General features: G+C 40.4%; 1 pseudogene; it reads left to right on the forward strand.

The window, feature by feature from the left end:
* Nucleotides 1–5,344, forward strand: part of LOC115177940 (VPS10 domain-containing receptor SorCS1-like) — a 265,507-nt pseudogene extending 260,163 nt beyond the window's left edge.
* The last annotated feature ends 17,604 nt before the right edge of the window (nucleotides 5,345–22,948 follow it).

The following is a 22,948-nucleotide window of genomic DNA, read 5'->3' on the forward strand; positions in this document are numbered from 1 at the left end:
CGGGTCTGCTGGGTCTGTCATGGCCAGTTTGTACTATCAGGAATCATGGTAAGACCCAGATGCAGACAGGTCGAATTGACAATGGTTTAATATTCCAACAGGGGCAGGCAATAGACAGGTTGTGGCAGGCAGGCGTCAGTAAACCAGAGAGTGGAAAAAAGGTACAGGTCAGCAGGCAGGCTCAGGGTCAGGACAGGCAAGGGTCAAAGCCAGGAGGGTGAGAAAAAGGAGAGACTGCAAAAAGCAGGAGCTGAGAACAAAAACGCTGGTTGACTTGACAAACAAGATGAACTGGCAACGGACAAACAGAGAACACAGATAAATACACAGGGGATAATGGGGAAGATGGGCGACACCTGGAGGGGGGTGGAAACAATCACAAGGACAGGTGAAACAGATCAGGGTGTGACAGTATCAAGATAATTATATATGTTAACTATGTACTTGCATGAGAAATCATTATTTTCTCTACATATTCTCCTGTTTTCTAGCTGTGTTTGTTTATTTTTGTAATGTTAGAAATGCAATGTCGTTTACTGGAGATAATGTAAGCACATGTTTTGTTCTATTTTTAAAATGCATTATATGGTTGTCGTCATCCTTGGTGTATGAAGATGATTTTCTCTGTATACATCAATGATGTCGCTCTTGCTGCTGGTGATTCTCTGATCCACCTCTACGCAGACGACACCATTCTGTATACTTCTGGCCCTTTTTTGGACACTGTAACTAACCTCCAGACGAGCTTCAATGCCATACAACTCTCCTTCCGTGGCCTCCAACTGCTTTTAAATGCAAGTAAAACTAAATGCATGCTCTTCAACCGATCGGTGCCCACACCTGGCCGCCCATCCAGCATCACTACTCTGGACGGTTCTGACTTAAAATATGTGGAAACTACAAATACCTAGGTGTCTGGTTAGACTGTAGACTCTCCTTCCAGACTCACATTAAGCATCTCCAATCCAAAATTAAATCTAGAATCGGCTTCCTATTTCGCAGGAAAGCATCCTTCACTCATGCTGCCAAACATACCCATGTAAAACTGACTATCCTACCGATCCTTGACTTCGGCGATGTCATTTACAAAATAGCCTCCAACACTCTACTCAGCAAATTGAATGCAGTCTATCACAGTGCCATCTGTTTTGTCACTAACGCCCCATATACTATCCACTACTGGGACCTGTATGCTCTCGTTGGCTGGCCCTCGCTTCATGTTCATCGCCAAACCCACTGGCTCCAGGTCATCTATAAGTCTTGGCTAGGTAAAGCCCCACCTTATCTCAGCTCACTGGTCACCATAGCAGCACCCACCCGTAGCACGCGGTCCAGCAGGTATATTTCCCTGGTCACCCACAAAGCCAATTCCTCCTTCGGCCGCCTTTCATTCCAGTTCTCTACTGCCAATGACTGGAACGAACTGCAAAAATCACTGACGCTGGAGACTCATATCTCCCCCACTAGCTTTAAGCACCAGCTGTCAGAGCAGCTCACAGACCACTGCACCTGTACATAGCCCATCTGTAAATAGCCCATCCAACTACCTCATCCCCGTACTGTTATTTATTTAATTTATTTTGCTCCTTTGCACCCCAGTATCTCTACTTGCACACTCATCTTCTGCACATCTATTACTCCAGTGTTTAATTGCTATATTGTAATTATTTTGCCACTATTGCCTATTTATTGCCTTACCTCCCTTATCCTACCTAATTTGCACACACTGTATATAGTTTTTTCTATTGTATTATTGACTGTATGTTTGTTTATTCCATGTGTAACTCTGTGTTGTTGTTTGTGTCGCACTGCTTTGCTTTATCTTTGCCAGGTCGCAGATGTAAATGAGAACTTGTTCTCAACTAGCCTAACTGGTTAAATAAAGGTGAAATAAATCAATTAAAACGATTGGAGAAGGAAAGGAAGGAAGGATATTATTTTAAGTGGAGCTCCTTGAGACAAGGCATATTTTATATCTGCCGTCAAGATACCAAACAGCTGTTCACTGTCTTTAACAACCATCTAACCACAAAATTAGTGTTGCACTGAGTATAATTATGTTGATTGTTTAGTCCTTGAGAAAAGGACAAAAAAAGAGAAGTTTGGTTATTAACGCATGCAGAAATCAGAATCACCAAAAATAATCAACATTACACCAGTTTGAGTATTGGCTCAGAATGAGACAAACAAATAACTAGTCTTGGCTGCAATTGAAATGATTTGCTAGTGTCCACCCAAAAACAACACAAATCCTCTTTCACATTGGAAATTATTCTCAGTTGACTTACAAACTTACTACACCAGCTGGGTCCATATTGAGGAGTTAAGGGTTAAAGTTGGGGTGCGGGTGGTGGTAGGTGTGTGTGCGTGTGTGTGTTTGTGTGTGTCTCACCTTAGAAAAAGTGGGAAGAGCCTTCAAGCTGCTTCAGAAAGGCCATTGACATCACAGGCCGCCTCAGAGCTGGGGCTGGAAAAAATACAAAGTAGAAAATATACTGTGTGGTAGCTTTGATAATAGATATGAATATGCATTACAAAGTCAATGTATTACCGCAGATAGATGTGTTGAATAGTATAATCAGCGTCACAATATTCCAGTTTATTCAACAGTAACTGTTGCACTTTATTTGTGACAGTTGTCATTGTAAAAGGCTTGTGTTTACCATAATTTAGCATTTACCTTGGAATATGAATGTCGCAATGCTTGTTTTAAGCAGATGGCTTTTAGTTAGAGAAAAGGCAACCATTTAGAAATAGCAATTTTACGCTATCACAGTCTTTTAAATGTGGGATATTAAAAATGCTCTTTCATTGCCGTGGATCTACCCATAATACATAGCCAGATTTATTTACTGTTGAATAAACTTGGCGGTGGAGGCATCCCTTGTCCCAGCTCTGTTGTTTTGGGCCTACACTACACCATCACACAAATCAGACAAAATAAATTCAATTAGCTGCTATATACGGGCCACTGGAAGGGAATCGTTTTTTTACAATGTTGTGGCACCAAAACTTTTTATTGCACACTGTTGTCCTGTATAACACCATTTTGTTTTCCTTAAAATGGATTAAAGTGAAGCATATGCATTGTCTGTATGTAGCCCTACTGTTGCAGACTGTTGTGATGCAAAATATATATCTCAACTGTACCACCATGGTTGTTATTAGTGACACAATATTATACAGTATAGGATCAATATTGGCAATGAAGCAAGAACATCTCCAAGGCGTTCCCAGATTAGCCTTTATTATGTTGCTCTGTTCTTGTTCTGTTTAATGTTCGTCTTCCTCTACCCTCTGTTACAGCACCCTTGGTGGATTCCAGCCCGAGACACAGCAGTTCAGCCATGCTGATGCTCCTATCAGTGGTATTCCTGGGTTTCTTATCTACAAATTCAAGAGGAATGTACAGTACTGTATGATTATATCTTTGAAAACTGGATCGCAGCACTGCTCTAATCACCTGCCATCGTCATTAATAATGCATATTATAATAATATGCTAGATTGGTAGGGCCTGCATCAATCAACAATGAACTAATGACATTTCTTGTAATTTCAAATAATTAAGACATTAACACAATCATAAATATAAGTGGGGAAAGATCTTTCAAAAATTATGCAAAATGTATATGCGTTAGGATTACAGTCTTATGTCACTACTAGACATTGATGTCATATGTGGATTTAATGCTGGATAGATGATGTTCTTAGATATCTAGAGGCTTCTTGATAAATAATTTGGTCTTGTCAAAATACCAACTCTGAACCAAAAGTGTAATATACATCTTTGAGAAATGCTGCCAAAGGGACGGACCATCGTTGAATAGTCATTCCCTATTGTACCATGGCTGTTGTCTGTCTACATTTACCAATCTGCAGAACAATCCCCTGGATGAACATATACACGGAGGTGAACCAGGAGAAAGAGCAGGAGATGATCAATTCGGTCGGCCAGAGTGATAGCACGCATAAGATCACCCTCAGTGAGTTCTCTACGGCCAAAGAAGTCATGGAGAAGGAGATGGACACCAGGGTTAAACGTAAGATACATGGTCTGATAAATCGTTGTTTATTGTGTTATTAGCAAGTTGCTGATTCGGCGACTTTGAACTTTCTTGTTGAGAAAGAGCCACCAATATTACACATATATTGTCTACGCTAATTGTATTGGACTTGAACACATATGGGTCATATCTCCGTGTATAACAATGTTGACTGCAGTGTTTACAATACATAGTGTTTATAAAGTCTACATTGTTTCGTTACATGGAATTAACTGGTAGGAAAAAGGAGGAGTACTGTATCTTCAGAAGGAAACAAGGAAACAAATGAACCAATGGGTCAGCCACTAATATCCCACACATGAAACAACAGCTTCAGAGCTTTTGATAAGACATTGTAATGAAAACCCAGTAATTAACAGGCAGTATCAATGTCAAAGTAGGTATTTGTTTCACAGACATCAAAGCTTCTACTACCAGTGGACTAACCTATGATGTTCTTATGTTTTTTTTTTCTCTCTCTACCCCAGGGCAAATTGGGAATGCCTGCGAGAGCACAAGGGAGATTCCAAACTGTACTAGCGTGTAAAGCCGAGGCAGGAATGCAACAAATGTGTACAGACAAAGTATTGCCATTTTAAGGGTTCCCTCTTTCTTTGGTTTCTTTTGAAATTTCTCAAACACAACCCCAATGTTAATAGTTTTCTAAGGACCTGGTTTATACTGATGAGCATGGGTGTCTTGCTTGATAGCATCTATGCGGCGAATCTGAAATCCACTCAACGAGACAAGTTTCAATTACAAGTATGAGCTTCTTAGGCCTACTGTTACACAATTTGGATTACAAAGAAACGTTACATTTTCAGTCCTTAATTGTCTTATTTCATGGACTTTTATCAAAGCCTTTCTCAAAACCTACAAAGAGAGTTATGTACATTTCTTAATGTTTTACTTTTCATGAGGTATAAGAGTTTTTGCCTGTATGGGCCATCAGGTCTAGGTCTCCGATCTAATGGAATATTATTGAAAATGTACCATATTATCTTTAGATATCAGTTATCGCTCTGTATATACAATATGTATGTTTACTTGTCACACTATTGTAGTAAAAGTACAATGCCGAACACAGGAGATCTAGTCATGGCCTGTTATCAGTTGTTAAAAGTGTGTTAAAAAGCAAGATGTTACTTATAGAAAGAGTCCAACTTTGTTTTTTAATGATGTCCTTGACTTGTGCATGTAATTATTAAGGAGGAGATGTATGTGTTGTAGATAAGCAAGTGTTGTAAATAGTTATTTTCTATTCATTAAAAGAGCTCAGCCATTTTTACATACAGTATATATACAGACTCGCATATTCTTAATTTAGTTAATTTATGGCTATACAATGTATCTGTCTTGTACAAAGGGTTTAACTGTTAAAATGGGCATAATTTTCTAAATATCAAACCAGGTTAACACAACGCCACCCCTGCGTGAAATGAAATAAAACACATCATTGGTGGTCATTTTTACCTGCATTTCAACTGTTAAACTCCTTGTAACAGACGACACTTGCCATAAACATCATGGGATTATTTCTAATGTTTGCCCTTTGAATGTAACGAGAAAAGTGGAATTAACCATTTTTGATCTGTGGATGAAATTTGTGTCTGAATCATCAAGATGATCACACATTGTTGTACATGTCAATTGTTATTACTGATGAGTATATTGTATAAGGCCCATCAGCGTGTCAAGGACAAGTATCTTGGGGGTATTTTGCAGTGATATAGTTTATCAAGTCCTTTGCTGGCATCTATTCATAGAGTGTTCTATCTCTGTAAAGCATATCAACTCTCATAGACTTTCATGGCAATCTCCTCAAACATTATCTCTCAAACAATATCCCCATACAAAGAGGGAATAAAACAACTTTGTGTTCACTTTCCACTCATCTGATAAGGTGTCTAGAGTAAAAACTACACAATACGATTTTTAACCACCATCCCATCCATGTGAGTCTTATCAAATGATCCCACTATCAACACATGTCATCAGCTTCATTTAGAAGTTAGAAACAAACTGAGTCAAGTTCCACCACTTGAATTCCCTAGTGTAGTGAAATACTGTACACACAACAGTGTGCATGCTAGCAAGTAGCTAGTTTCCTCCACTACACTGCTGTGCATTGCAGTCCTCCAAAAGCTGTCATCAGCAGGATTAGGAGTAGGAGCTCCAGTCAGCGGCTTGAAGGCACGGACAGGTCCCCTGGCAGCAGGGCACAATGACGTGCCTAGAGTCAGCACGTGACGACACACAGGAGAGTGAGAGGAGAGAAGGACAGGGATGTTTAGAGAATGTTGCACAAGGAAAGTGTTTCCCATGATCGTGTACATAATTGTGTTCAGTAGTAAAGGAAAGAGCTTCTGAATCTGTAGTCCCTTGTTACATTGTAACAAGAGTGGTGCTACATTCTAATATAGCAGTTGTCATAGCAAGCTGTTGCAGTAGCGACAATCTAACGTTGTTATGATGCATGAAACTCCATCCACAGAGGCATTCTTCCTGACATGACATAACAAAGCAACACTTTGTTTTGTTGAATGATAATTGCATCATCCTCACTCATCTGACTGTCCCTATTTTGTTTGTTGTTGACAACTCACTTTGGCTATTGTTTTTTTCACTATGTCGAGGTAGAAATCAGAGTAAAATGCTTGTATGGATATCATCTTGACCATGAACTGCAATACAGTTAAAAACGACTTTGACTGCCACCACAGATTTGTCTCTCTCTCTCTCTTTCGCACACTTGCTGTCTCGACCTCTGCTCGGCTGTGAAAAGCCAACTGACATTTACTCCTAAGGTGCTGACTGGTTGCACCCTCTATAACTGCTGTTTATATTATTTGACCCTGATGGTCATCTATGAACGTTTGAACAGCTTGAAGAATGATCTAGCCTTTATGGCCATGTACTCTTATAATCTCCAACCGGGCACAGCCAGAAGAGGAGCCACCACTCAGAGCCCTTCTAGGTTCCTTCCTAGGTTCCTGCCTTTCTAGGGAGTTTTTCCTAGCCTCTGTGCTTCCATATCTGCATTTGTTTGCTCTTTGGGGGTTTTAGGCTGACTATCTGTATAAGCACATAGTGACTGCTGATATAAAAAGGGTTTTATAAAAAATGTGATTGATAGATTGATGGGTGTAAAAATGATGTTATGCAGATCATTCCTTCTTCATTACAGTTGTCCAAGTGTTACAGTGTTAAAACATTGTAGAGAAAAAATATAGTTTTGGGAAAACCAGTGTTGAAAAACTGTGTCAACAATGTTGGGGAAAAGTGTTTAAAAAGCCCAACTTCAGCACATACCAGTTTCTTCTAATTCATCAGCACTGAAGTCGTTAAGGAGCCAGCAAACCACATCACTGTACACCGTCTGACAAACCTTGATACATTACACCAGCTTCAGCCAGCTACAGAATCTACAGACAGGAACTGAAATGTACACAATGCTCTCCCAAGCACCAACACTGCAGATCAGAATCAGCCATCACTTACTTAAACTGCAGCAGGCATTTAGACAATGTACTGCTGTATTCCTGTCTGTCACGATGATACTGTGTGGAGAATACATTATCTACAGCTATTAGGGAGATATGTGTGTGTGTGTGTCTAGTGACGGGCATGTCATTAGCAAATAGCAGCTACAACAGTTGTTGTAAAATACTTGCAAAGGCTGCAACACAAAGGTCGAGCATGAATATTGTTAATGTGATAGTTTGTGAAAGCTGTCACCGACACTTGTTCAGAAATGATAAAAGCGGTTTTGTGTATTACAAGTTAATCTTCCAATATTGCAGGCATGTTGTGCAGTAAGTTCCTGTTAAAGCTACTGTATCCTGTTACTGTAGATACTATACAGTAACTCATTATTGTAGATACTATACTGTATCTTGTTATTGTAGGAACTATACTGTATCTCTTTATTGTAGATGCTGTATCTTGTTACCGTAGATACTATAGTGTATCTTGTTATTGTAGATACTATATCTTGTTATTGTAGATACTATACTGTATCCTGTTATTGTAGATACTATAGTGTATCTTGTTATTGTAGATACTATACTGTATCTTATTATTTTAGAGAAGATATGTTTCTTTAGAATATTTTCTCAATTTCCTTTATGGTACCGAGGTCACTGCGTGTCTCCTTCCTGAACCCAAACAGGTGATGAGGTATTACTATGAGGCACTGGTTTAATTATCGCCACGGCGACAGGATGACTTCACGGTATTATGGGATGCCACTTCCCCTTCTAATCTGTTCTACTGCCATTCTTTTGACACTGACAGGTAAATAGTCCTTAATTTGACAGCTGCGCCATGTGACACCCGCTACCACTCGAACATCAACAATGAGCGTTGTCTAAGTGGCTATTTAAAAAAAAATTATCCTTCAGCCGCTTGTAGACGGTAAGAGAGGACTAAGCGGTGAAGAATTCATTGGAGGCAGAATATTTGCACTCAAAAAAGACCCTTTGTCAAGAAAGATGGCAGCATTATCATCTGTGAAGCCACCGTCCCCTCAAGGGATTGGGCCTTTACCAGACTATAAAAGTACTCTGTCACTTATTGGCGAATAAAGACTCTCCTTCGATTACAGTTCATTTAACTTTCGCAGTTTTCTGGCCTAGTTGGCAGATGGGCCGGCTCGGAAATTAAATGGATACCGCTGGACAGCAATGCCTGGCATGAACAAGGGCCATTTGTCTTGACTCGCGAGAGGAAAGCCTTCAGAGCAGCCTCATTATACCTAGGGTTAGATTAATATTGGGGCCTTTCTCCCTCTTTCACTTTGGGACCCATCACAATGTTGTACAGGTCTCTTAGGCTGCGTTTACACAGGCAGCCCAATTCTGATATCTTTCCTACCTGGTCTTTTGACCAATCAAATCAGCTCTAAAAAAAGATCTCAGGTGAAAAGATCTGATGTGATTGGTCAAAAGACCAATTAGTGGACAAAAGATCAGAATTGGGCTGCCTGTGTAAACACAGCCTTAGAACCCCAAGCACGTACTCTAAAGATTGGCGAGGGTTGCTGATAGACCTGTGGGTTGGGTAATAGAAGCTAGGCAAAAGTGTATTTACACATTGTTTTAATGTGAGCTGGGCTCCCACGCATATGCAGAGCTCTCACATATAGGATAACACTGATATTGGTTAGGATGGCACTACTGTGAAGAGGTGGTTTGATCATAAGGATGTACATTTTGTCAAGCCCGACCAGGGCCCAAGACTGTGTGTTATGGTGCTTAGGATAGCTGATTGTGAGTAAACATAACAAAAATTAAAATTTCAACAGCTAGTGTTTTCTGTAATAAATGATTTTATGATTACTCCATACCTCCCACATGTTGAATTATCATATCAACATGTGAACTAAAAATAACTTGACATTCAGTATAGTCGCTCAAACATTGACATAATCAAAATAAGTTAATATAGGCCCACTGTGGTATTGCACGAACTGTGATGTCATGTGATGTGCCAAGATGTGGTCTTACTTGAAAACTGCAATATCATCATCTTGTGTCTCCCATTGAGCATAACATAGAGGAAAACAACCTCCATAAGCATGTATTGCCTCTGACTTGGGGTTATTTTCCTCTGCTAACAACAGGCAGGCTAGAGGACAGCTTTCCATTGTCTTACATCCCACAGGGACCGGAAGAGGACCAGAAGCCATTACCAGAGGTGGCTTATGCATATTGTAATAACAATAATCAATTTATTAAATCTACCACATAAATCACATTCACAAAGAAGCCTATTACATAAACAGAGGTACTTAGCTAGATGAAAAGCCCTTCTAGTCATTCAAAAGTTCGGCAAACACTTATACTGAAGAGAGAGGATAGACATCAACCTCTGTCGACTATCATAAGAGAATCGGTTTGATATCAAATTCCCTTAAATGAGCTCAGAAACGTTTTGACTCTTCAAGTGGGATTAAGCTTGTACATTTACCATTAGAGATTATCTTAATGAAAAATGAAATGAGTGCTAGACCATAACAACAACAATATTTAGTATTCCTTCTAGGGTCCTACTACAGACTGAAGAATCTGAGGAGACGTACTGCTGTCCACAATATTTGAACAATATCTCTCAGAGTTTAGCATAAATAAATTCACTAAATCACGTAAGATGAGTAAGGAAACATGCATATTTATATAATATTTTATAAACAAGGGAATAGCTCATTCATTTATTGAGGATTTCACACGCTCAGCAGATTATATAAAAAATATGCATTATTTACCTCTCTTCAAAATGGAGCTGTCAGACATGCAGGCATTTTTGATCAATTAGCACGATAACACCGGAGGCTATTTGTTTTAACTCAAAGGCTGAATATGTATCATTGTACCCATATCTAGGTAAACTTTGAATGAAAAATGATCTGCACTAACACGTTTGGACATGAGCTCCATTTAAATCAAAATGGAAATACACTATGTTCTAGCTTAACTTTGATTGATGAAGGTAATATAATTGGCTAAGCCTGATAACAACTCTATGACCTCATAATAACAGGGTCATAGAGGAGCATGGGTGAGCAGAAGGTCCAGCTTGACTGCAGAGATTTAGAAAATAGATAAATAAGCGAGATATGGAGGATCTGATAATGAGCTTATTGTCAATATCATTATATTGATCATAATGCAGATATTTGGATTAGCAATATCCATTAAAAGATAAGTGTATGTACGTAAGTATATCAAGGCATATGCATAAACTTGTTAAGTTTGTAATATTCTGTCATTTATGTCTTTGAGAGAGCGAGAGAAAGACACAACCAACTCGCTCGGGGGCCCTCCGTTGTCACATATTGCAGGTGACTTCCAGAGAGTGGGGAAGGGATCAATAAACCCATCAACTTCGGGACACACTCCTGACTTGAATGATTACATTTACATTACATTTACGTCATTTAGCAGACACTCTTATCCAGTGCGACTTACAAATTGGATGCAATTCATGTTCCACTTTTAAATAATAAAACGAATGAACAAATCCCCCCTGTTTTTTAAAATTTAATTTGGAAACTATTTCATCTGTTACAGTGGTTCCTCCTTTAAAAGTTGCTTCATACTGCGACACACCCTGCGTGCTGCTGCAGGATTCTGTGGCATGTCATTTGATTCTCAGCCATTTCTTCTGTTACTGCAAGTTATTGCTAGTTTGACCACCAGAGGGCATCTTTGTAATAACATAATATATGGGATTGATTTTAAGAAATTTGGCTTAATTAATTTGATTAATAGTATGGTGTTTCGATTCAGAAAAAAATTGTCAGTTTGTAAATTCAGACCGTTTCGCTCTCGGAGCACACACTGGATGTTTGGGCCAAAGAGTAGGGTTGATTTGAGCGTTCTGGCCTTACAACGGCAGTCAAGCACCCAAGCTAACATTGGCTAGGTACTTCCAGACACAAATGAGACCACTCTGACCATTTTACTCGCCTTAGCAGAGCTGGTAAGGCAGTTTTCATGTTTACCAGAGCGTTGGTGACTGTAAATGTGCTGGTGGAAACAATTTAATGACACTTTTTTCCCGACGTTTCCTGACACCGGCCATACGTTTCCTGCACCCTCGACAACTACAATGATTATTATTATTTGTGAATTTAAATATGCTCTCTCAAATTCTCTCTTTCTCTCTTTGTTTCTTTCTCTCGGAGGACCTGAGCCCTAGGACCATGCCTCGGGACTACCTGGCATGATGACTCCTTACTGTCCCCAGTCCACCTGGCCATGCTGCTGCTCCAGTTTCAACTGTTCTGCCTGCGGCTACGGAACCCTGACCTGTTCACCGGACGTGCTTGTTGCACCCTCGACAACTACAATGATTATTATTATTTGACCATGCTGGTCATTTATGAACATTTTAACATCTTGACCATGTTCTGTTATAATATCCACCCGGCACAGCCAGAAGAGGACTGGCCACCCCTCATAGCCTGGTTCCTCTCTAGGTTTCTTCCTAGGTTTTTGGCCTTTCTAGGGAGTTTTTCCTAGGGAGTTTTTCCTAGCCACCGTGCCTCTTTCACATGCATTGCTTGCTGTTTGGGGTTTTAGGCTGGGTTTCTGTACAGCACTTTGAGATTTCAGCTGATATACGAAGGGCTATATAAATAAATTTGATTTGATATTCAACGGGTATTGAACGCTCGAAAAGTAATTATTCTGAGCTCTGGTACACTTAGACGAGAGTGCTCTGATATCCGTGAAGATACTAGGCTGGACACACAACATTTTTAACAACGTTCTTTTCAGATGAAACGAGTTCATTGCATTCGCCGTGGAGCCCAGTTTCATAATATGACCATATTTCCCAGCTGCTTGCCGTTGTTTGAAGTAATCGCACAAAAAACTGGCCTTATTTTAGTGCTTTTTTCAACCTGCCAGCTCCTAATAGTTCTATTCATCACCGTGGCACCAACTCGCCTTCCGAACATTCTATTCCCCGTTTATTGTTCAACATCACAATGTATGCTTCGCTATTGTTGGCAATGAGACCTGCTCACGTTGTTTTATAGTTCAAATGTAAACAACAAAATGTAAAAAACTTAAATAATATTGGAACTCTGCGGTCTTCCCATTGTTTCCTATGGGGAAAATATAGGCATTTATGTCTATTTCGCCAAATATCTCGCAATGTGTAAATTAGGATTTTTTTTTAAGTCTGGTGTAACTGGTGTGAAATGGCTAGCTAGTTAGCGGGGAATTCTAAGCATCACTCCAGTCAAAACAGGATCTGTGAACGTTCGATTCCATTAATTTGCTATGGGCTCGCGCTAGTGTTCCAGTTTAGCCAACGTTCTTAAGCCGTGTTTCAGCCTTGGGTGAATTTTGACTCATTCCAGATTTCCAGCCTGTAGACAGCCAGAGCAAATTTACTAAAGCACCCGAATGTCCATTGAGAAAGCACAACGACTATACCATTTAGCTAAGCTAAGAATGGCGAGAATAATCAAGTCAATAAACATTAGGTAGTTAGATAGCCTATACTTAATATACTGGCAAGTTTGATGTATAACTACGAAACGTTAGGTAGCTAGCTAACATACCGGTACATACTGCTGTAATGATATGCTATGTGGTTCGTAAGGACAGCATAGCTAACAAATTGTCAGCCAACAAAGTGTAAGGTAACTTATTTGAAAAGTCATTACTTTATTACATTGATTAGCAAGCTACCGCTTAGTCGTTAGGGAAAATCTCTGATAGGAGGGTTTTTTTTTACACCTAGCTCGGCTATTAGACTATTCTTTAGTAAAGGTTGAATAGTCTATTGTTCAGCTATTAGCCCTCCTCCCCAACTTGCAAAAAATTGCTGTTCCCAACTCATTCCTTTCCCTCTTCCATGCGTCATTATTCTGCTACTGAGTGGCTTGCTTGTGGGCGTGCTGGCAAGATATGGCAGCATCTTCGGTTGTGCGTTAAGAATTCTGCATACAGTAGCACGTTTGTATGAAGGTGTGGTTATTCACAGACAAATTGTTATATGCTATGGAGGTACATTTGGGTCTTTTTGTCGAAAGCAAAACCTTTTTTATTTTCAATCAAAAATAATTGTTTTGAAAGTAACTTTTTTCCGACACAAAGTAAGTCAAAGCGGACACCTACGAAGATGGCATCTCAGGTAAGCAGCACTGGGCTGTATTGACGTATCCTAAAAATGACATCTGCTGCTTTAGATTGAACGGTCATATCTCAGTTATTGTTTTCATATCTATAAAAAAGAAGCTGTTTTCTTTACTTTCAGAGATCAGCTTGCTCTAAGGGGTCAAAAATGTAGATATTGCCAGATGTTCACTGTCCGAGGAACAGGCCGTGGAAGCTTTATAGCTGGCAAAAGTGTCCATAACCGGAGGTAATTGAACTGTTCTGTGTTCTTTTTCTCTATCTCTCCCTTTCTTGTTGTACATGGAACATGTCTCACATGCATTAATAAAAAAAACTTTAAGATGTCAGCTGCTAATTTTCAGATTTACACCACATAAACACAGCCATTTTCACTAGACTATCTGCTGCTGCCAAGTCATGATTTCCCTGGGATTAACCTTGCAATAACCAAGTGGTGAGACAGATAGACCTCTATATTTAAATGTTTCAGGTATACTCCGACAGGTGTCTGCTTCACATACAGTATCTCCTATTGACATTTTCTTCTATTGTTTGTCCTCGTGTGTCTGTTTTTCAGCATAAAGTACTCTGTAGCCACTTATTGTTTAGAATTCATTAACTTCTTAGACGAAAAGATCGGTAGAAAGCAAATTAAGGACTCCTCTTTTAATCTGCCTATTCCTCCAAGGCTCAGTTGTCCTGAGTCTGCACAACTCTGCCAGGACCTAGGATCAAGGGAGACACTCAAGATTTTTAGTACTATATCTTTTGATTGATGAAAATAATCATGGCCTCTAAAGCTTCAAGCTGCATACTGGACCCTATTCCAACTAAACTACTGAAAGAGCTGCTCCCTGTGCTTGGCCCTCCTATGTTGAACATAATAAACGGCTCCCTATCCACCGGATGTGTACCAAACACACTAAAAGTGGCAGTAATAAACCTTCTCTTGAAAAAGCCAAACCTTGACCCAGAAAATATAAGAAACTATCAGCCTATATCGAATCTCCCATTCCTCTCAAACATTTTTGAAAAAAGCTGTTGCACAGCAACTCACTGCCTTCCTGAAGACAAACAGTGTATATGAAATGCTTCAGTCTGGTTTTAGACCCCATCATAGCACTGAGACTGCACTTGTGAAGGTGGTAAATTACATTTTAATGGCGTCAGACAGAGGCTCTGCATCTGTCCTCGTACTCCTAGACCTTAGTGCTGCTTTTGATACCATCGATCACAACATTCTTTTGGACAGGCTGGAAACCTAAATTGGTCTTCACGGACAAGTTCTTGCCTGGTTTAGATCTTATCTGTCGGAAAGATATCAGTTTGTCTCTGTGGATGGTTTGCCCTCTGACAAATCAACTGTAAATTTCGGTGTTCCTCAAGGCTCCGTTTTAAGACCACTATTGTTTTCACTATATATTATACCTCTTGGTGATGTCATTCGGAAACATAATTTTAGCTTTCACTGATATGCGGATGACACACAGCTGTACATTTCGATGAAACTTGGTGAAGCCCCAAAATTGCCCTCCCTGGAAGCCTGTGTTTTAGACATAAGGAAGTGGATGGCGGCAAATGTTTGACTTTTAAACTCGGACAAAACAGAGATGCTTGTTCTAGGTCCCAAGAAACAAAGAGATCTTCTGTTGAATCTGACAATTAATCTTAATGGTTGTACAGTTGTCCCAAATAAAACTGAAGGACCTCAGCATTACTCGGGACCCTGATCTCTCTTTTGATGAACAGATCAAGACTGTTTCAAAGACAGCCTCAGGACTACCTGGCCTGATGACTCTTTGCTGTCCCCAGTCCACCTGATCATGCTGCTGCTCCAGTTTCAACTGTTCTGCCTGCGGCTATGGAACCCTGACCTGTTCACCGGACATGCTACCTGGCCCAGACCTGCTGTTTTCAACTCTCTAGAGACAGCAGGAGAGGTAGAGATACTCTGAATGATCAGCTATAAAAAGCCAACTGACATTTACTCCTGAGGTGCTAACCTGTTGCACCCTCGACAAGCACATTGATTATTATTATTTGACCTTGCTGGTCATCTATGAACATTTGAACATCTTGGCCATGTTCTGTTATAATCTCTACCCGGCACAGCCAGAAGAGGACTGGCCACCCTTCATAGCCTGGTTCCTCTCTAGGTTTCTTCCTAGGTTCTGGCCTTTCTAGGGAGTTTTTCCTAGCCACTGTGCTTCTACACCTGCATTGCTTGCTGTTTTGGGTTTTAGGCTGGGTTTCTGTACAGCACTTTGTGACATCAGCTGATGTAAGAAGGGCTTTATAAATAAATGTGATTGATTGAGTGTGGACACCAGGTGAGACCACAAACACACAATAACAGTCTCTCTTCTTCACTTCATCCCTTTCCCCCTTCTGCCTAAATCCTCTAGATTAAGTCATCTGTTTTGATGAAACCCTCCCACATCAGCTTACACAATTGTACATTCAATTTGCAGTAAATGTTTTAGCTAGCTAGATTCTTTACATCCACTGTTTCACAAGACGACAGCCTGGTTTGCTGGTTTTGTCAGGAGTCCCTAAAACCTTAAACAACACAAGTTACATATTCATTCTCCTAACACTAGCTAGCTGGCTAATGTTAGCTAGTCAGATAACTTGCTAAATAGCGATTTTCGTAAATTAACTTAACCTGTTATGGATAGGGGGCAGTATTTTCATGGCCGGATAAAAAACGTACCCGATTTAATCTGATTATTACTCCTGCCCAGAAACTAGAATATGCATATACTTCTTAGCTTTGGATAGAAAACACTCCAACGTTTCTAAAACTGTTGGAATGGTGTCTGTGAGTATAACAGAACTCATTTGGCAGGCCAAGACCTGAGAAGATTCCTTACAGGAAGTGCCCTCTCTGACCATTTCTATGTTTGAAAAATTGAAGTTTTCGGATTTTCGAGGAATTTGTATTTCGCGCCACGCCCATCATTGGATATTGGAGCAGGTGTTCCGCTAGCGGAACGTCTAGATGTAAGAGGTTTAATAACAAAATATATGCACAAACGTTTGTCTCTACATTAACTAACATATTCCTCTCAATTGTAAATGTTTTGCTTGACTCGTTATGACGTTATAACAACTTACATCTGGTTCCACCGTAATGTTTTGTCAGCCATCTGTGTTGAAGAGCGCCACAAGGCGAGGGTGGCTCGCGTCAAAATTAGTTATTCGAACCACTCGATAAGATTGGTCATATAAAAACCTTGGGACCCAAATGCATAATGTGTACTCTAACTCCCCCTTGTGGTGGTCTGGAGCAATGAAGCCGTGACGCTGGGTACCTCTAAGTCCCGCGGTGCAAGCTCGCTACTTTTAAAGGAGGAACCACGGTACATGTCAAATCTTGAAATCAATATTTTGTATGAAATTGAGCATACTTCAAAGATATGTTATTACGTGCTGGGACAGCACTTCGCACTGAGGCCGGCAGGGCTTGCTGGTTCAGTCGAAGTGGTTATCTAAGGGTCTAGTTAGCCCCTACACCCTCTATAATTTTCCCTCCCTCAGCTTTGGGACACGTTTATGCGCAAATGGTGGTGGTGCGGGTGTATGTGCAAATGGAGGGCGAAGTGACGAGGGAAGTGCGTGATTTGGGATGCAGTCAGAGAGAACATGGTGCTTTAACAGTATATAAAATAGCTGCTTTTAATTATTGGGCAAACTAGATAGTTGGCTCATTGCTAGTTCAAGGACAAATCACTGTACATTTGTGTGAAAGAACCAGCACAAACACGCTGCACATTACACTGTCTAACATTAGTCTGTGGAGACAAGATAATATAACCTGTTTTTTATTGCTTTCCCTCAATGACATGATTGGACTCACCTTAGAGAGGAAACATAACTGATACATTATGTAAGTGGGGTTGTCAGCCCTCGCCTGCACTGATCAACATATACTCAATGGTTTTGGTATTTCATGACACTTTTAAAAACTCTTTGATGAAGTGTGATCCCCAAACATCTTAAGACAGCATCTGTGCTTTCGTTTTCAATTTCACAGCCATCAAAGGACCATACTGAATGTGTCTAAAGCTATTGTGTCTGAAGGTATTGTTTATTCAGATCATCAAGCTCCTTACACAATGCCGTAAGGTTTCACCTCTGAGTTTTAGCATGGCACCTTCTCGGTGTGCCAGACACAACCGAATTCAGCGAAGCTCATAAATACAAATGAATATCACTTGAGCTTTTGTTTTTGCTATGTATACGTCAGTCTCAAGAGTGGAGGCAATTTTACTGATGGAAAATACAGGTAACTGACAAAATAAAGGAAACACCAACATGAAGTGTCTTAATAGGGCATTGGGTCACCACAAGCCAGAACAGCTTCAATGCAACTTGGCCTAGATTCTACAAGTGTCTGAAACTCTATTGGAGGTTTGCAACACCATTCTTCTACAATAAATTTCATAATTTGGTATTTTGTTGGTGGTATAAAATGCTATCTCAGACGCCGCTCCAGAATCTACCATTGGGGTTCAATTAGGCTGAGATCTGGTGAATAAGATGGCATATGGTTTACATTGTTTTTGTGCTCCTCAAACAATTCAGTGACCACTTGTGTCCTGTGGATGGGGGCAATGTCATCCTTTGCGGGCATTTTTTATAATACCTTTATTTAACTAGGCAAGTCAGTTAAGAACAAATTCTTATTTTCAATGACGGCCTAGGAACAGTGGGTTAACTGCCTTGTTCATGGACAAAACGACAGATTTTTACCTTGTCAGCTCAGGGATTCGATCTTGCAACCTTTCGGTTACTAGTCCAACGCTCTAACCACTAGGCTACCTGCCGCCTCAGGCATAGCCATGGTAGCCAAAATAATGACATGCCCAGCATTTTTATACATGACCCAATTCATGATGGGATGTAAATTGCTTAATTAAGTCAGGAACAAGACATGTCTGGAAGCACCTGCTTTCAATATACTGTACTGTATCCCTGATTTATTCACGTGTTTCCATTATCTTGTGCCATTGAAGATATACACTCAAAGGGCTTTATTCGATCCGTAGTGCTGAAGATACTCTTTAAAGCACGATTGACAATTAAATGCGATGTTCCCACGTTTGTGGAGACTGCATTCACGGTAGGCCTGAACACAGCATTTGTCCTTAACATTTTTACGTAGATCCTCCACAATACTTCAGCGATACGAATTGAATCCAGCCCAAAGACTGACCTTAAAGTATATTTACCAACAAAGACGAAGCTCACTTGAGCTTTTGCTACAATGAAATGAAAAGCTATACCTCCTGTTCTTATAGAAATTGTGAGGAAGATTTGAGATTCAGGTTTGAGATGTAAAATTACATTTCAGAGGTGACTCTAGGATTATCCAATGTCGACGACAGTGGATGGGTCTATAACAGTGGATGGTTCTATAACAATTAATCAATCAATCACATTTATTTATAAAGCCCTTCTTACATCAGCTGATGTCACAAAGTGCTGTACAGAAACCCAGCCTAAAACCCAAAACAGCAAGCAATGCAGGTGTAGAAGCACGCTGGCTAGGAAAACCTCCCTAGAAAGGCCGGAACCTAGGAAGAAACCTAGAGAGGAACCAGGCTATGAAGGGTGGCCAGTCTTCTTCTAGCTGTGCCGGGTGGAGATTATAACAGAACATGGCCAAGATGTACAAATGTTCATAGATGACCAGCAGGGTCAAATAATAATAATCACAGCGTTGTAGAGGGTGCAACAGGTCAGCACCTCAGGAGTAAATGTCAGTTAGCTTTTCATAGCCGATCATTCAGAGTATCTCTAACGCACCTTCTGTCTCTAGAGAGTGGAAAACAGCAGGTCTGGGACAGGTAGCATGTCTGGTGAACAGGTCAGGATTCCATAGCCACAGGCAGAGCAGTTGAAACTGGAGCAGCAGCAGGACCAGGTGGACTGGGGACAGCTAGGAGTCATCAGACCAGGTAGTCCTGAGGCATGGTCCTAGGGCTCAGGTCCTCTAAGAGAAAGAGCGAGAGAGAGAGAAAAAGAGAGAAAAAGAGAGAGGGAGAATTATAGAGGGCATAATGAATTTAAATTCACACAGGACACCGGATAAGACAGGAGAAATACTCCAGATATAACAGATTGATCCTAGCCCCCCGACACAAACTATTGCAGCATAAATACTGGAGGCTGAGACAGGACGGGTCGGAAGATACTGTGGCTCCGTCCGACAATACCACCGGACAGGGCCAAACAGGCAGGATACAACCCCACCCACTTTGCCAAAGCACAGCCCCCACACGACTAGAGGGATAGTATTTTCACGTCCGGATAAAAAACGTACCCGATTTAATCTGATTATTACTCCTGCCCAGAAACTAGAATATGCATATAATTATTAGCTTTTGGATAGAAAGCACTCCAAAGTTTTTAAAACTGTTTGAATGGTGTCTGTGAGTATAACAGAACTCATTTGGCAGGCCAAAACCTGAGAAGATTCCTAACAGGAAGCGCCCTCTCTGACCATTTTTTGCCCTCCTTGATTATCTCTATCCAATACAGGGGATCTCTGCTGTTACGTGACACTTCCTACGGCTCCCATGGGCTCTCAGAAGGCGGCAAAAAGCTGAATGACGTAATTCGAAGCCCTGGCTGAAAAGCTTTAGCGCATTTGCTAAGTGGTCTATCAGCAGACAATGGGACTCATGCTCGTGCACAAGATGACCCCATGTTTTTATTCTATCGTCTTTGAACGGATACAACCACTCCCGGTCGGAATATTATCGCTTTTTTACGAGAAAATTACTTTACTTTTTTACGATAAAAATTTATTTTAAACAGCGGTTGACATGCTTCGAAGTACGGTAATGGAATATTTAGAATTTTTTTGTCACGAAATGCGCCGTGCTCGTAACCCTTCTTTACCATTCGGATAGTGTCTTGAACGCACGAACAAAACGCTGCTGTTTGGATATAACAATGGATTATTTGGGACCAAACCAACATTTGTTATTGAAGTAGAAGTCCTGGGAGTGCATTCTGACGAAGAACACCAAAGGTAATCAAACTTTTTTAATAGTAAATTGGAGTTTGGTGAAGGCTAAACTTGCTGGGTGTCTAAATAGCTAGCCCTTTGATGCCGGGCTATCGACTGAGAATATTGCAAAATGTGCTTTCACCGAAAAGCTATTTTAAAATCAGACATATCGAGTGCATAGAGGAGTTCTGTATCTATAATTCTTAAAATAATTGTTATGTTTTTTGTGAACGTTTGAACATCTTGGCAATGTACTGTTATAATCTCAACCCGGCACAGCCAGAAGAGGACTGGCCACACCTCAGAGCCGGTTTCATCTCTAGGTATCTTCCAAGGTGCCTGCCTTTCCAAGGAGTTATTCATAGCCACTGTGCCTCTACATCTGCATTGCTTGCTGTTTGGGGTTTTAGGCTGGGTTTCTGTATAGCACTTTGTGACATCGGCTGATGTAAGAATGGCTTTATAAAAACATTTGATTGATTGATTTATTGGGTATGAGTTTGTCTGAAACGTTTCTTAAATGTTTGAAGTAGGCGATGAGATTGATTACAATAGAAGCTCACCGGGCTAGGTTAAACTAGACCCTGCACATTTGAAACTGAACGTTTAAGACGTACTTTGTATTTCACAGAGTTGTGTGTCGAGTGGGGAGATGGGGTGGCATTTGTTTCATCACAGCAATGATAGACACCAGCACACAGGGAGATCTTTAACGCAGGTATAGCTGTGTGTAACGGTGTGTGCACACATACATGAATGTGTGTGTTGAGAGGGTGGACAGTATTTTCAACCTTCTTCCCTGGATTATTTATGCCTGTAATTAAATTGACACAAAACAACAGGACAATACTAGGACAGCTCAAAATCTTACCCCGCAAGGTTCAATTATCAGTTTAAAGGTCAATTAACTTCGATATCCTCTCTGACTCGACACAAAACAATGTCTCTTTGGCAGTGGCGGAAAAAGTACCCAATCGTCATACTTGAGTAAAAGTAAAAATACCTTAAATGAAAATGACTCTTGTGAAAGTCATCCAGTAACATAGTACTTGAGTAAAAATCTAAAAGTATTTGGTTTGAATATACTTAAGTATCAAAAGTAAATGTAATCGCTAAAATATACGTAAGTATCAAAAGTAGACAGTATCTGCTGTGAAGACTGTTCTCATTGTAAGGAAACCAAGGTTTGGCCCCCAAAACAAGGTTCTTCTCAACCCGAGCCATCTCTCCCTGGTACCTATGTAGACCTAGCCTAGGTCTACATAGGGGTGCTGATTTAAGAAAATTCACAAAAGCTCTGAAGAAGGCCGTGAGGCCGATATGTAAGCTCATTAAATATCAGTTATACTATCAAGAGCAGTGTGCGGTTTCTTTTTTCCTTCATCTTGTTCAACTGTTGCCATGCACCTGCAAAAAGATTGCTCAGATGTGCGAGTGCATTTGTTAATTGAATTGGGGTTTGGGATATTTACTTATTTAACAGTTCTATTGAGTATGGCAGTGTTTCCCAACCCTGGTCCTCATGTACCCCAACAGTACACAGTTTTGTTGTAGCCCTTGACAAACACACCTCATTCAACTCATTGAGGGCTTGATGATTAGTTGAAAAGTGGAATCAGGTGTGCTTGTCCAGGGTTACAACAAACATGTGTACTGTTGGGGGTACTTGAGGACCAGGGTTGGGAAACACTGGAGTATGGCCTTGCTGAGCTGACAGCTCTCTAATACCCCCCAGATTCTGGTCAACTATGTGAAAGGGATCTTTCCATTACTTTGCTGCTTAAAGTCATTCCTGTTATCTAGTCATCCCCGTTATCTAAACTCAGCCCTGTTACCTAAAGTCATCCCTGTTCAAAAAGTTTTAGTGTTACAGTTGCATTTCAATGTTAAAAAAATAACAGTCTATAGGCACTCCCTTTGTGTATAGCTGTGAGTGGACATTTTAAGCACTTTTTGACAGGACCATGGAGCATCATGGGTTCTGGCTTTGAAAACCTCCCCAGTCTTTGTGGTTGAATCTGTGTTTGAAATTCACTGCTCGACTGAGGACCTCTTGAACTTGCCATAACAAAGGGGTTGAATACTTACTGACTCAAGACATTTCAACTTTTCATTTGTAATTCATTCATAATTTATATTTTATTTTGTGTAGGCCAGTTACCACACAATCTCAATGCTATCCATTTTAAGCTCTTTAAAGGCTGTAACACAACAAAATGTATTAATAACTCAATAGGGCAAACATTT

Source organism: Salmo trutta, chromosome 38, assembly GCF_901001165.1.
Source record: "Salmo trutta chromosome 38, fSalTru1.1, whole genome shotgun sequence".
NCBI classification, from domain to species: domain Eukaryota; kingdom Metazoa; phylum Chordata; class Actinopteri; order Salmoniformes; family Salmonidae; genus Salmo; species Salmo trutta.